Raw genomic sequence first — 14,560 nt, 5'->3', positions numbered from 1 at the left:
CTTCCCAAGCCATAATCCTTTCTGTTCCAATACCTCAAACAAAAACACCTTCTCCCAAAAAGGTATATACAAGAAAAGGAAAGTTTCAGGTGCATGATGATCACATACCAGCACCTGATCCTATTTCATCTGCACCCTACAATCAAATCAAACCTCAACCATTCATTCCTCCAACATTGGCAAACCCATTCAAAGATCCAAAAATACTTGAAGGACATGATCCTGCAAGGGTTGTTCCATTAGCAGCAAACTACCCACTGGAACTGCCTGCTGTTAAAAATGAAATGAGGCAGTTCTACACAGTGGATGACCCTGCCAAGAGAACATTCCCATCCCTCATTGGTTTCAGACCTCCTAAAAACTTGGATGAGTATTTAAAGCTCAAAGCAAAGCAGGCTGAATTGCAAGCCAAGTATGAAAGTCAGGGAGAAAGTGATAATAGCATCTCAATTCAAATGCAACTTTTATTGAGCAAAGTCAAAAAACTGGAAGATTATGCAAGAGACTTAAGCAAGAGATGTCTAATTTACCACCAAATCCTAACCTATAAAAGGAGATGAGACATGATCTCTTGGAGTTGATCATGAGAGACAAGTTATATCCTGCCAAGGTTGAACAATTCAAAGACTGGCCACTCATTGCACTTAAAGCTGAAGCAAACAGAATTGAAAGAATCAGGAATGATCCAGGTATGAAAAGATTTGCACCAGACTGGAGTAAGTATAAAAAGAAAATTGCAGATCTTACCTTGGAATACAAAAGAAAGAAGCAAGAGTTGGTTACAACCAAATATGGTACAGCAAAAGCCATATCAAAATGGTCAAGGCAGTACACTGATATGGTATATGCAAAGCTTGAAAAGAGAAGAGAAACAGATCCCACTGTTCTAAAGAAACCAGCATACATAGACAAGAAAGCTGATGAGCCACAGCAGCAGGCCCTCTCTTTGAAACCTTGTTCACATCATCTGATACCTCCACCATTGCCTTAGATCATAGAAAAAGGCAAAAACAGTTGGAAGAAGAAGAGAAGGCACAAGAAGCTGACATTATGAAAGTGGTTCTTCAGCAAATGATTGTAGAAAACCTGACTCAGCAAAACTTCAAGACCTTGCTAAAAGAGTTATGAGCAGGCCTCCATCTCCAAACTCCTCAAAAATAAAACTCTCCCAAGAAACCCACTGAACTCAAAGATACTAAAGTGGAAGTCTGATCAAAAGACCCACGTATTGACCTTGCTCAAGTCCAGTGGAGAAGTTAAGCACATATTAAGGGAGGATGCACTAGGCCTGAGTGTAGCTGATCTACAAGATCTCCTTTGTGACAACTCGAACCCTTGATCCTGATCGTCGAGAGATGAGCATTTTATTAATGCTCGAATTCACTATTATTATTTATTATTAGTATTACTATCGTCAATATAACATAATAATAATCCACGACGAGAGTTTCAATTATTTGCGTATGAGTTAATATAATTGGGCCAATCGATCTGAGCGAGACGCGTAGTCGTTTATATAGGTTAACGCACTTGGGCTAGGCCCAAGCCCACTCCCTAAACCTAGACTTACACTATTTAAGCACCCTAAACCTCTCCCCATCTCTTTTCTTCAAGAAACCAAAACCCTAATCACACTTTAGAGGAATCAGCCGCCCACCCCATACTCCCTCTCTCTCTCGACCGCAATTTCAGGTGACCGGAGCCATGACTTCCGGCGACCGGCCTTCTGTCCGACGAGCACCTCAACCCCCCCCCCCCCCCCCCCCCCGCTCAACCCATTTCCTTCACCTTCACCTCCCCTGAGCTCACACGAACAACACATTCCACCCACAGACCCAGCTCCCTCAATCCTCATTCTCTCTGATCGGCGGCTGATGAACCAGCGGAGCCAGTGTTGCTCCTCCGATGGCAGCCGCACAACACCTCATGCTCCTCCATTCCTCCGGTGAAACACCCCCCCCCCATATTCAGGCCATTGGTCCAGCGAAGACGGTGGATGGTGGAGTCCTGTTGATGAAAAAGAAGCTGCGACGACGGCAGCGCCGCCGTGGCGGCGGTGGTGCCTCTGACTCCGACGGGTTTCACCGAATCAGCGGAGCCGGCGACCACACTAGTGACGAGCCCTGTTTTGGTTTGATTCGGGTCCTGGTCTAGTGGCAGCTTGCACTCCTTTCGACCCATAGCTGATTGGTTAGTGTATGTTTTGAATATATTCTTTGTGATCCTTGGATTTGTACAATAAAAGTATGTGCTTTTACATGTTTGATGTTTAAAGTGATGATAGGGTTTGATGAAGTTCTCATAACAAACTGTTAACTTAGAACAGGGCATGTGCTTGCTGATAGGTTTGAGTCATGGTGGTGTTATTGAGCTGATTGAATAAATGAGAATTGTTAATTAGGATATGGTATGATAAATATGTTTACCGTGAATCTTGAGTTAAATAATGGATACTGTTTGAGTGCTTAAAGATATGGAAATTGTATGATAAATTGACTTGAGTTTTGTATGAATATCATGACTGTGAATATGTAATGGTATGATGAATCTTGGTGACTTCGAGCTTAATAATGTACATGAGGCTCTTCCTTTTTGTGATAATATGCAAACTGTTGAAATAGCAATATTGAGATGCTCGAAACAACAAATCTATTATGAATATTATGAATTGTTCATGTGGATTGATGGAATAGTGTTAGAAGATGATTGGATTAGATCCGTTTTGAAATATGAGCATGATGAACAATATGATTATGTGTTGAATGATGGTATGAATATTTGAAAATTGTGTTGTTTGATCCGTTTTGGTTAAGGTGGAATATTTGGAACATGTTTATGCATTTTGATTGGTCAAGTACATGAAATCATGATTGTGCAAAATGATTGGATCGTACAAGGGTGGTAAACATTCTAGAAAGGTTCCCACAGTGGTTGCGAGTCGAGATCAGGCGGTTTCGACTCGAGACCACTTAGTGACCATTCGGAACCAGACAAACAACAGGGGACTCGAGATCGGGTAGGTTGCGACTCGAGATCTCCTGATCTCGACTCAAGCCCGACTCGAGACCTCATGGTTGCGACTCAGAAATGCACAACCCAAGATCGTCTGGTTGCGACTCAGAAACTCGTGGTTGCGACTCGAGACCTCTTGTTCTCGAGTCGAGACCACCCGGTTTCGACTGGACTATTTTGTTTAGTTATTGGGCCACACAAACTGATGTTATGAACTGTGTGCTATTGCCATTGTTTAACTGTTATGGTTTAACTGTTCACATACTAGGATAAGCCCAATAACGTATATGCTAGTATTGTAACGCCCAAATTACACATTCCAAAATGTAATATTATCATACTATTATTTAACAAAATTCGGGCATGACCCGTTCGTAATAAGAACAATTCCCTGTAAGACTAACGTGTAATAACTTAAAATACGACGCAGCGGAAAACAAGAGCCCAAAAATTTCGTTCTTTAATAGACATATCAAACACATGAAGGTTCAAATGCGAAAAGCCATATATTCATTGAAACGGATTTATAACATTAATACTTCAAAATCTATATGAGTTACACTATGTGACCATTCTACCCCGTACAATCCTTGCTCTCAACTCGAACTAAGTCCGCTTCACTTCAATAAATGTAGAGAAAACCCAAGCGATACCTGTGGACACCACGTACAACCAAACCATTAGTCATTAACATACCATACAACATTAAACTATATAATAGAATTTCGTAGAGCATTCTATAAAGTAGTCGTGGAATTGTCCAAGCGCTTTCTTAAATACTCTTATCCAAATCCAGCTCCATTTCTTCATGAAGCCAACGATCCCATACCTACATTACATTCCAACTCGACGCACATCATTAGTAACCATAAATACTCGAACACTTTGATAACGTTCATGCATATGTCTTAAGCATTGAACATTCATTCACACATACATTCACACCTACGTACTTATTATCATACATACATACATATATATATATATACACACTTACATATACATGCGTACCTTCATACATGCCAATGTTCCTTCCTACGCACAATCAATTAATCACGAATATATACACAAGCTTCTTTTACATGTATCTTTATGCCGGAATGTCACATTCACAACTTTACATAGTATAGACAATCTATGATTCAACCCACGTGCCCTTTGGGTTCCTATACACATATACTTATAAAATTTCCTACACTAACATGAAACAATCCGTTCATTAACTAACCGACAACCGAATCATATAAAACTTGTTCCTAATGGTCCGGGAAGTGTTCCCCTTACATAATGACTAAAAATTCCTACCCAAGGTCTTAACCATAACGAATTTCATTACATTACGCAACATATGCACATAAAATTCGACCCGTTTAAACCCACCAATTTACTTTCGGCTTAAATACAACCTTCCTCAATAATGAGGCATTATTGGCTTTGTACTTCTGATTATTACATGTTCTTTCATGATGTTTCGTAAACATAAGTATTAAAATCTATTAAACCTACTAAAAAGTGAATCGAAATTCACTTACCTCGAGTACTCCATTAAGTGTATTTGTCACCTTGCTTTATCTTGACCCGTTATCCTCCTATGCTTGACCTCTCCTTGACACGTTCCTATTATCTCATTCCATTACATCCATTCAATAGTTAGTATACATAATCATACGCATCACTAATCACACTTCTATTCACGTGTCAATCGCTTAACGAGTTCAACATGTATCATAATACTACAATGCTAATCAATCTAACAATTTATCATTCCATCATCACAACAGTCATACATGAGCTTCTAGCATGCATAATTATGTATTTACATCATGTTCGTTATTCTTTCAAAATTCCATACTTAGAATGATAACCTTTTCTAAGTTAGGCAACTTGCTTCATATGTTAAACATTTCATACCATTTCTTAACACCTTGGTTTTTACACATCCATTCCACTATTTTCTATCAACAACCCGTTTCGACCCGTTGGTGCAATTATATGCATAAACTAGTTGGTAAGTGTTTTAGACACTTAAAACAATCAAATAACTTACTAATAATTTATTAAAATCAGTAGTTCATGATTCATACAAGTGTGCATAACAATACAACTATTTTTACTGAATATATATACTAAAATTTGTGCAGCCACTTTCTGCGCAGCAGCTGTTCACGACACATTTTAACCCATTTATCTTCTGATTCAGTTCTTCATGTTCAAATATGAAATGATCTACACTCAGAGATCTTTCTAAGCATATAAAGATCGTAACAATCGGACATTCCTATGATTTTATATGATTTTTACAAAATCAGCACAGAAGCTGAAATGCTTCCAAACAGCTTGCTGTCAAAACGAATTTACTAACTTTTCATGCTGTTTTGACCCACTAAATCTCATAACCAGCCTCTTATGACCAAATATGAAATGTAATATGCGAAACAACCTTTTCAACGATATAAGGCTCGTTGTCTAACTCCTAATAACGAATGAGATACGGCCTTTACAAGATGACTATCTAAGGCTGTCAAAAGTGACGAATTTACTAACTTTTCATGCTGTTTTGACCCACTTAATCTCATAACCAGCCTCTTATGACCAAATATGAAATGTAATATGCGAAACAACCTTTTCAACGATATAAGGCTCGTTGTCTAACTCCTAATAACGAATGAGATACGGCCTTTACAAGATGACTATCTAAGGCTGTCAAAAGTGACGAATTTACTAACTATTTTACACAAACTTTGTAGGCATTTTATCAAACACTTGGCGGGCGTACAACATTTTAAGCATCATGTACATGAGTTTTATGCATAACCCATTAGTAACTACAAAAACTCAATCATTCGACCAATTTCACATGATTCATACCTCCTACAACATGATTAGCTAACGATACATTAGTACATAATCATTCATTCATCAAAATTACTTAACTTATACAACTACAAGATCACCATGCTACTTGAACAAGTGGGTTTTTCCTCAAATCTTCAATACATTCAAATTCAAGCACAAGACACCTTCTATATGGTGAATCTAACATATATACATGTTCAATTTCATAAGATTTCACGGATTGACTAAAACCCACTTCATCAACTATCATTAAAACACATAATTTAACTTACTTGATAGTGAAGAACACTTAGGAGATCGATAATCTTGATACATGCATCCTAAAAACCTTCAATTCCCTTTTCAATTTGGAGATTTCTTGAGAATTAGGGTTTACCCCTTTCCCTCTGCCTTGTGCGATCGACCACACACACGCACAGTGTGTGTTGTGGTTTTATTTTTCTTTCTTTCTTTTTTTTTTATTAAATTTTAGTTTACATTATGGCAATCTAGGTCCCTCAACTCTAACACATCATCATAGTTGCCACAAACTTCATTCCTTTACTTATTTATTAGACATTTAACTAAGTTTAATAACTTAGTTGTTGTACTTCATCTAATTACCCAAGGTAACCTACTAACGAATTTAATAATTCGAGTTTTGGGGTGTTACAAATCTATCCCCCTTAAAGAAGGTTTCGTCCCCGAAACCTCTTTCATTTCTTCTATAACCCATCTAGTTTTATTCTTCGTTCGTTCATTCATTCAAGTGACATTGGACGACTTACATAAGCATGTTGTGAGAAATTGCCTAATCACAGATCCCATAGTCCATAATTTGAAACTAGCATCCTGACATATTATTCATACTTATCAAAATTTCAAACTTCTTTGCGAAAACCAATCCCTAGTCATCATTATTTTATTCATTTCCGCATTCAATCTCGTTCATTCGTACACATTTAACATATCGTACTTATTCATACGGAGGTACTTTCTCAATGATAGCGTAAAATTTTTATAAACTTACCCAATCTTTCTTTACAAACATTCTAGATGTGTTACTTATTTCATTCGTTCGCATACATAACTTCCCACACATTCATCATTAAAACACGATAGTTGTCTTGAATTTCCTAGCTTCATAATCAATCTGGGGTGTTCTTAGTGTTTAATGAATGCTAGAACTGAATTAAGGACCTTAGCCTAATAAACAAACAATTTCAGCATAAGCAGATAAGGGGGACCCGTCGCCGACGGCACATGGTGCGTCGCCGACGGGCTCGGGAAGGTCCCGTCGCTAAACATTGCCCGTAGACAGACAGTTAGCGCGTCAGGTGGAGGGGTGCCGTCGCCGACGGCATAAAGGCCGTCGCCGACGGGCTCTCTGGTGTGCAGACGCTGTTTGACCAAAATTTTTTGTTCCCGGGTCTTTTTTTTCCAACCAGAAATGGTCTTGGGCAGTCCCGAAACCTTCCCTAACATCCCATAACGTCCCAACCCAGGTTATAATAGTAATTTATCCATAACCCATTTCCGTTTTCATCTAAAAGCATAGCTCGAAATCCTTAAATCACTTACTTGCGTGGCGCTTAGAAACGAACACACTTTCACGAGAGCGTAGGTTTGAGGGATTCGAGCATCGTACCTTCATATATTAAATAATTTGCTAACCTTACTACCTTGGTGCAGTACTTGAACATGCAGCAACGAGTCGGTCCTCTTCGTCCCCATCCATACCATGTTTCGTATTGACCTCGTTTATCCGTGTGACGAGCTTTCGCTTATGAACATTCTTTCACTGACCTAGATAGGTTTATCACACTATGATATCTGCCATACTCATTATAAAATTGGGGATTATCACATTTCATTCAAGTTCATTTAAACATGATGTTTATTACTTCTCCTTGTTTACATATTACTACTTCCAAGATTCTTTTTAAAGCACTAGTGTGTTAAGCTTATTCATAACGGGTCAATACATGACCATTTCTTAATATATATATATATATATATCATTCTCATTGTTTGACCCGTTCTTGACGGGTAAACACATAATCATTATTTCGTAATTCTTTAACTCATTTGGTGTACTACACTACACATTTCCTTTCTTCTCTAGCACTCTCTTGGTTTGAAACCAAATTATTTCTCAGCTTCTGCAGTTTGACTTTTCAAGGTCAACTGCCACTTATTTCTTATTATATACATGCGTATCGAAGTACACGTTTGTACTCTTTTTCAATTCAAACATGCTTATGACCTCATAGCTTCACTGTTCCAGTGTTTTCTTGCAAATTTTTACCCTTCCCGTTTTAAAAGTTAGTCATAATACTTATTTCGCTTACAACACCAACATTTTAGTTCCATTCGCTTATATACTTTCATTTCTTTTACGCATTCGAGTATCTAATTAAATGGGTAATGGCATATATTCTCATAATGAGATTCAAGCATACCACTTACGCCTCGGTAAAATCGAGTTAATTGTGTTCAACATAAATATTTCGTTCTATCCGTATAACGGGTTGAACTTCATACATTTATTATTGCATTCACGACCACCCGTTCTAAACGGATGGTACGCTATCCTTACTCGACTTGTTCAACTTGAACCGGTCGATTTGCATAGCTTATCATAACCTTCTTTAGCATAATCAAATCCGCAAGGGATTTGCATCATTCGTATCTTTCATTCTTTGAATCCGTTTCGCGGATTCAAGCATTGCATTCACATCTTTCATCCTTGAATCCGTCTCGCGGACTCAAGCATTGCATTCATATCTTGTCAATCCATACTTTCTTATGGACTCAATATTTCATTCTTATCACTTATACTTTTCACCCTTACATAGTACTCTCAACCTCCCGAGAGTCTTACTACCCATTTCACCCACACACCCAGCCGCTACCAAATCCTATCGGACATACCTGTAACAATCATTACGGTCTCACGAACGTCTTATGTTTCTTGTGTACTGGCCAGGTACACAATCCACATACTAGTTTCGTGTCTTCGTGTAATCGTCACCTTATGTCCGAAGAATTAGGTTTCGGCACGTGTAACATTTTCATAACTTCGTTTCCATTATATTATTATATTTCATTCAAATTTTCCTTCACTCGATAACTTTTAGCATTACATGCACCCTTATGCAAAATTTACGTACCTGGGCAATGGTCTTATTACATGCCTTGGTGTCAGTCCGAGACCACAGTCGTGGATCATCCTCATCCAAACAACTATGCTTATCTTACACACAACATAATGTTAGTTTCTTCATAAACATACTTAAATTCATACTTACATTTGCTTCTACCTTTAGATCTTGATCGAGTCTTGGATTGTACGGGTTTCTCGTCACAAGAGCACACAGGTTTGAGTTCAAGTATTTGCCTCCTCATACTTGATTTCCCTCAAACCAGGGCTCTGAAACCAACTTGTAACGCCCAAATTACACATTCCAAAATGTAATATTATCATACTATTATTTAACAAAATTCGGGCATGACCCGTTCGTAATAAGAACAATTCCCTGTAAGACTAACGTGTAATAACTTAAAATACGACGCAGCGGAAAACAAGAGCCCAAAAATTTCGTTCTTTAATAGACATATCAAACACATGAAGGTTCAAATGCGAAAAGCCATATATTCATTGAAACGGATATATAACATTAATACTTCAAAATCTATATGAGTTACACTATGTGACCATTCTACCCCGTACAATCCTTGCTCTCAACTCGAACTAAGTCCGCTTCACTTCAATAAATGTAGAGAAAACCCAAGCGATACCTGTGGACACCACGTACAACCAAACCATTAGTCATTAACATACCATACAACATTAAACTATATAATAGAATTTCGTAGAGCATTCTATAAAGTAGTCGTGGAATTGTCCAAGCGCTTTCTTAAATACTCTTATCCAAATCCAGCTCCATTTCTTCATGAAGCCAACGATCCCATACCTACATTACATTCCAACTCGACGCACATCATTAGTAACCATAAATACTCGAACACTTTGATAACGTTCATGCATATGTCTTAAGCATTGAACATTCATTCACACATACATTCACACCTACGTACTTATTATCATACATACATACATATATATATATATATACACACTTACATATACATGCGTACCTTCATACATGCCAATGTTCCTTCCTACGCACAATCAATTAATCACGAATATATACACAAGCTTCTTTTACATGTAGGTTTATGCCGGAATGTCACATTCACAACTTTACATAGTATAGACAATCTATGATTCAACCCACGTGCCCTTTGGGTTCCTATACACATATACTTATAAAATTTCCTACACTAACATGAAACAATCCGTTCATTAACTAACCGACAACCGAATCATATAAAACTTGTTCCTAATGGTCCGGGAAGTGTTCCCCTTACATAATGACTAAAAATTCCTACCCAAGGTCTTAACCATAACGAATTTCATTACATTACGCAACATATGCACATAAAATTCGACCCGTTTAAACCCACCAATTTACTTTCGGCTTAAATACAACCTTCCTCAATAATGAGGCATTATTGGCTTTGTACTTCTGATTATTACATGTTCTTTCATGATGTTTCGTAAATATAAGTATTAAAATCTATTAAACCTACTAAAAAGTGAATCGAAATTCACTTACCTCGAGTACTCCATTAAGTGTATTTGTCACCTTGCCTTATCTTGACCCGTTATCCTCCTATGCTTGACCTCTCCTTGACACGTTCCTATTATCTCATTCCATTACATCCATTCAATAGTTAGTATACATAATCATACGCATCACTAATCACACTTCTATTCACATGTCAATCGCTTAACGAGTTCAACATGTATCATAATACTACAATGCTAATCAATCTAACAATTTATCATTCCATCATCACAACAGTCATACATGAGCTTCTAGCATGCATAATTATGTATTTACATCATGTTCGTTATTCTTTCAAAATTCCATACTTAGAATGATAACCTTTTCTAAGTTAGGCAACTTGCTTCATATGTTAAACATTTCATACCATTTCTTAACACCTTGGTTTTTACACATCCATTCCACTATTTTCTATCAACAACCCGTTTCGACCCGTTGGTGCAATTATATGCATAAACTAGTTGGTAAGTGTTTTAGACACTTAAGACAATCAAATAACTTACTAATAATTTATTAAATCAGTAGTTCATGATTCATACAAGTGTGCATAACAATACAACTATTTTTACTGAATATATATACTAAAATTTGTGCAGCCACTTTCTGCGCAGCAGCTGTTCACGACACATTTTAACCCATTTATCTTCTGATTCAGTTCTTCATGTTCAAATATGAAATGATCTACACTCAGAGATCTTTCTAAGCATATAAAGATCGTAACAATCGGACATTCCTATGATTTTATATGATTTTTACAAAATCAGCACAGAAGCTGAAATGCTTCCAAACAGCTTGCTGTCAAAACGAATTTACTAACTTTTCATGCTGTTTTGACCCACTAAATCTCATAACCAGCCTCTTATGACCAAATATGAAATGTAATATGCGAAACAACCTTTTCAACGATATAAGGCTCGTTGTCTAACTCCTAATAACGAATGAGATACGGCCTTTACAAGATGACTATCTAAGGCTGTCAAAAGTGACGAATTTACTAACTTTTCATGCTGTTTTGACCCACTTAATCTCATAACCAGCCTCTTATGACCAAATATGAAATGTAATATGCGAAACAACCTTTTCAACGATATAAGGCTCGTTGTCTAACTCCTAATAACGAATGAGATACGGCCTTTACAAGATGACTATCTAAGGCTGTCAAAAGTGACGAATTTACTAACTATTTTACACAAACTTTGTAGGCATTTTATCAAACACTTGGCGGGCGTACAACATTTTAAGCATCATGTACATGAGTTTTATGCATAACCCATTAGTAACTACAAAAACTCAATCATTCGACCAATTTCACATGATTCATACCTCCTACAACATGATTAGCTAACGATACATTAGTACATAATCATTCATTCATCAAAATTACTTAACTTATACAACTACAAGATCACCATGCTACTTGAACAAGTGGGTTTTTCCTCAAATCTTCAATACATTCAAATTCAAGCACAAGACACCTTCTATATGGTGAATCTAACATATATACATGTTCAATTTCATAAGATTTCACGGATTGACTAAAACCCACTTCATCAACTATCATTAAAACACATAATTTAACTTACTTGATAGTGAAGAACACTTAGGAGATCGATAATCTTGATACATGCATCCTAAAAACCTTCAATTCCCTTTTCAATTTGGAGATTTCTTGAGAATTAGGGTTTACCCCTTTCCCTCTGCCTTGTGCGATCGACCACACACACGCACAGTGTGTGTTGTGGTTTTATTTTTCTTTCTTTCTTTTTTTTATTAAATTTTAGTTTACATTATGGCAATCTAGGTCCCTCAACTCTAACACATCATCATAGTTGCCACAAACTTCATTCCTTTACTTATTTATTTGACATTTAACTAAGTTTAATAACTTAGTTGTTGTACTTCATCTAATTACCCAAGGTAACCTACTAACGAATTTAATAATTCGAGTTTTGGGGTGTTACAAGTATGACTTACGTGCTATGTGTTAAATACGTGTAGTTTGTGCGTGGCATTACTTGCATACGAACCTAATAAATATTTAATAACCATAATAGGGTATGGTTGACCAACGTAACACAAGTAAATTTACTACCGAGCAAAGCAAAGGTGAGTTCACTACTTTTTACTTAAAGCATGCGTTCCCGGTGGTTGGGAAACGGAACGAAACAACTTTTCCTGGTTTGGAATTGCTTACTATCTCCTTGTGCGGGATGCGGTATTTCTAACACTATCCCCTGTGAGGGATACAAACCTACTTTTCTCCCCTTGTGCGGGACTCTTAGTTAATTACTGTTTATACGGAAATGCAACGAGCAACACTAAACGACACTCTATCACTCAAGTCCCTACTACTTAATACCGATTAGTCGTCGGGGCCAGGCGAACGGGTTATTAGTTGATAGCGCAATTTAGGTCTGACCAGCCTCACACCGACCCTTGTTACTGGGAACGGGCGTGAACTAATAGACTCTGGCAACCGTCAATGATGATAGAACATTGACAAACGGGGCACTGCGGAAACGTGGGGTTAATTAGTATTCGGTATTGGAAAAACAGTTTAGTCGCTTACTTATGGGGTAGCTCCCCATGGCATGTATAAACGGATAAATTAACTGGTTAAAACAAGTTTTTGGAATTAAAACTGAAAAACTGCAAACACGTGAACTCGCCAACGTTATGTTGACACTCTACTGCATGCTTTGCAGGTTGCTCGATACAGCTCTGGACGGACGTTGCAATCGGATGGAGTACGTGGTTCGTAAGTAACATGATAATAAACTGTGGTTTCAATTATGATGCGTTTCCTTTCCCTTTCCGCTGTGAACTTAAACTATGTTTTGGAAAATTTAAATTAGGTCACTAATTATGCTAATGTTTATAACAATAACTAATCCGTTCAAAATAATTAGTGGCTAAGATCCTGGTCGTCACATGCCTCGCGGTAATACTCCGCGTGTGGATTTTGAGGGTGTGACATCCTTGAGCTTCAACTGTGTAGGGATGAGGATGATGAAGATTCTCTGAACTTTGAATTACAATTCAAAGGACAAATCAGGGAAAGACTGATGAGGCAATAAAGATCAGAAATAATGAAGTGTTTTGGCATCATCTGTTCCAGGGGGAGATTGTTGGGATTGAACCCTACAAAGGAACAGATGATATAAAGCCAAAACTGGTTCAAAACAGTGGATCATCATAAGCAGTGTTTGTACAAAGACTTTCCCCTTGACAATGGCCCTAACAACTGATAGACTCCAAGTACTGCCCATTACAACTGCTGACAAGCCAAGCACTGATGAAGATTAAAGTACTGAAGCTCTATCTACTGATGTCTCCCACGTACTGCTGAAGACTAAGGCACTGCCAATTCAAGGACTGTTCAAGCTTTGAAGAAAGCACTGATGCTCAACATCAGTGCTTAGACTATATAAGTGGAAAGTGAAACAGTAGTTTATTTATGCATTGTCTATGTAATAAGTAGTTTAGTAATCAGTGGTTGTATAGAATAGTGTTTGTAGTTGGTTAGGAAGTTAGATTTCACTTTCATGGTGACGTCAGCCGAAGATGCTCAGTGGTTGGGTTATACTATAAATAGAACAGTACCTTGTACTGTTCTGTTAGCTCATTTCTTCTAAGTCATTTTGTACGAACAATTACTGAGCTCAGGCTGAGGGGGAGACTTGTGCATGCATGCAATTGTAATTGATCATTGCAATAAATACAATCATTCGATTCGATGTTAAACATGTTTGCTTAAAATTTTCTTCCATTGATTGTGTACTCAAAGTTTATTTCATAATTACGCTGCAACTCATATCTCTGTTTCACCTTCACTTTAATTAAACAAACACAATCTAAGAAACTCAGATCCTAACAGGTGTTAATGGTGGTGATAAGGGTAGAGAGAAAGAGAGGAGGGATGGAATGTGAAATGTTTGTGCAGGTGTGTGTATAACATTATATATTATTTATTTTATATATAATATTTTAAATATTTATGCATTAAAGACTTGTTTCTT

The 14,560-nt window shown here is 37.3% G+C and overlaps 1 long non-coding RNA gene across 5 annotated transcripts; it reads right to left on the bottom strand.

The window, feature by feature from the left end:
• Window positions 1–3,333: 3,333 nt before the first annotated feature.
• On the bottom strand, window positions 3,334–12,320 carry LOC110916908. Of its 5 annotated transcripts, none has more exons than XR_004887279.1 (5): window positions 12,125–12,320; window positions 10,530–10,621; window positions 6,141–9,824; window positions 4,545–4,629; window positions 3,334–3,841 (listed from the first exon to the last, which is right to left on the bottom strand). It is a non-coding gene; the product is annotated as an uncharacterized LOC110916908 (long non-coding RNA). The 5 variants fall into 5 exon arrangements; XR_002580114.2 differs by having other exon boundaries at window positions 4,545–4,636; window positions 10,530–10,614; XR_004887276.1 differs by having other exon boundaries at window positions 10,530–10,614; window positions 12,125–12,319.
• Between the last annotated feature and the right edge of the window lie 2,240 nt (window positions 12,321–14,560).

This window comes from Helianthus annuus, chromosome 2, assembly GCF_002127325.2.
Source record: "Helianthus annuus cultivar XRQ/B chromosome 2, HanXRQr2.0-SUNRISE, whole genome shotgun sequence".
NCBI lineage: Eukaryota > Viridiplantae > Streptophyta > Magnoliopsida > Asterales > Asteraceae > Helianthus > Helianthus annuus.
The sequence above is the reverse complement of the archived record's forward strand: the minus strand, read 5'-3'. Positions and strand labels throughout refer to the sequence as shown.